Consider the following 2,427-nt stretch of genomic DNA (forward strand, 5'->3'; position numbering starts at 1 on the left):
GGTGTGAAGGAAAATGTTAAAGTTCTCAGGTTTTACTCTCAAAAGTGTTGGCCCCGTGACTTAGTGCAGGAGCACATCAATCAGATAGTGGAAGATGCATGCAGGATCACAACTGAGAATGCAAGTGAAATAAATACTAAATTGAATGAGCTTATAATGCATCCAGATATCAGAGTGCTGAATAATTTTAACCTTCAAAATTTCTATATAAAAATTCCAGCAGGTAGTGGCAAGTTTACACGTATAGTATTGTTTCATGACATACATTTATATGATGATTTGTGGAATGCTGATATGCCAATTTTGATCATGAAGCGACACGATAAACGCGAACTTTGTATGTGCTATCGAGACAGTTTACAGTGGCCAAAAATGAAATCAGTTGGGACGATGAATCTATGCTTTACACCGATCAAATACGGCGATGTCAACGGTGTTCGTATAGTGAGTCGGATCTGATCTACATGTCCCCACATTAATTGACTGATTGAACGATAAATTGAGAAATTCTCAGTACAATCTTAGGCATCACAAAGCAATATATTTTGTGCTGATACATCAATGTGTGGATGCTGTTGATTGCATGTGTGACATATGATTTGCAACGATTCAATACTGACGGACAGTCGTCTGTCCGCCTCGTCGGCAAATTACCGCGGTTCCCGAATCTCGACTCAGAATTTCGAACGCGAAGTTGGGCGCCAGATGCGGTAAGACCACACCTCTTCACCAACTACTTGTCACCAAATGAGACGCGAGAGTCGTTTGTCGCTGAATCGAAAATTTCGCGGGATCGGTAGCTCTCTTTTAGTTTGAGTCGGAGGTGGGGTGGGTATTGGGTAAGGTTCGTTACTAATTATAAGTCAAGAGGTTCGTTAGTGTAATAGCTCTTTATTTCTGCGAGACCCGCGCGTCCCAGTATGGTCAAATAATATAATCGGTGAACGCGATAAACGATAGTATTTAGCCACGACCGATACAATTTTCGCGAGGGATATGCGACCACCCCTACTCGGGCAAGACGGTCCTATATCGGGACGAGACGACACTACGGTATAAGTCAAGACGAATGGTCAGCCTTACAGAATCGGTGCTCCCCCGCTCGCTATGACCCGGGTGATGTGTATGTCAATGACCCTCGCCGGCGATCGTCTCCGCTGGCGGCAGTGCAGAGCGTCTCTCACTTGGTCTCCGCCGGTCGTCCCTCAGGCGCTCGGGTCAGAATCTATAGTTTTCGCGAGAACCGCAATCGGTAAGCGGTACCTCGGCCACGATGAACGTGTCGCGTGTTTTGCGCACAAGAGAAGAAGCTCTCGTCTCCTTGATCGCCGGCCTTTTCTCTGTTCTGATTATTCTCTCTCTCTCCCTCTCTCTCCCTCTCTCTCCCTCCCTCTCTCTCTCTCTCTCTCTCTCTCTCTCTCTGTCTCTCTTTCGCTTGTTTCGCTGGGATCTCCGTGTTTCCGGGCCACCTGTTTTGTTGTCAGCTGTTGAGAGTCTTCTTGCCTCTCTGTCCCGCGTCTAGCAGCGTGCTGTAAACAAATATCGCCAGCGGCAGCTGAAATCGGAACGATAACACGTTCTTATGTACGAGAGTTAAAGTACCGTTTCACGTACCATTTAAACGGGGACTTTCCTCGATGCCGATGACGTTTCTTCTTTCTTCTGGTTCCCTCGGTGTCCTGTGGTCTCAGCCCTTCGGGGTCGGCGAGGAGAGTTGGGGCACATTATCTTAGGGCGTGATGACCATTCCACTTGCGGGACCGCATACGCTTTGTTAATCGACCCCCCTCTACGCTCGACCGATATGACCGTGGAAGCTATCGTTTTTTTTTAATCACCAAAATTATTTGGGAGCGCTAGGCATCCCCCCCCCCTTCCGGTATGCGCGAAATCACACGAACGGAGCTCTCTCGCCCTTGTGACGGGCGCCCTACGGCTGCCACGTCACAGCTTATATTGTAAATATTACAAATATTATGGTAACATTTACTATAAAAATTATATTCCTAACTATAATCTTTTTACTATGCCATTATAGTTCCAAATATCATACATTTTTTTCTCAGTGTAGCAAGAGCCTATTTTGGAGAGAATACGAATATCGGCAACGTTGCATTCACATTTACGTAATATCTATGTGTAAGAAAATTGAAATGACAGCGTAGCATACACACTTGCATAACATCTGTGAAAAGATGTTAGCGGTATTATGTTGGTCTATTTAACGATCATCTTTATTCCATAAGTATCTATGTGTACGTCAGTAAATGATAACTTTTCTACTTTTTGATGACCGCTGCATGTTTTCAACACTTATCAAGTTCGTCGCTCGCTCCGGCATTCCCTTAAAGATGTTTGTTGAAAGGAAGTAGCATGAGACATGATTGCATTCTCTATTCGGACGAAGCATTTGCATAATTATGATCA

The sequence above is a fragment of the Odontomachus brunneus genome, unplaced genomic scaffold (assembly GCF_010583005.1).
Source record: "Odontomachus brunneus isolate Ranch 3 - 2012 unplaced genomic scaffold, Obru_v1 Obru_scaffold_070, whole genome shotgun sequence".
In the NCBI taxonomy this organism is placed as follows: domain Eukaryota; kingdom Metazoa; phylum Arthropoda; class Insecta; order Hymenoptera; family Formicidae; genus Odontomachus; species Odontomachus brunneus.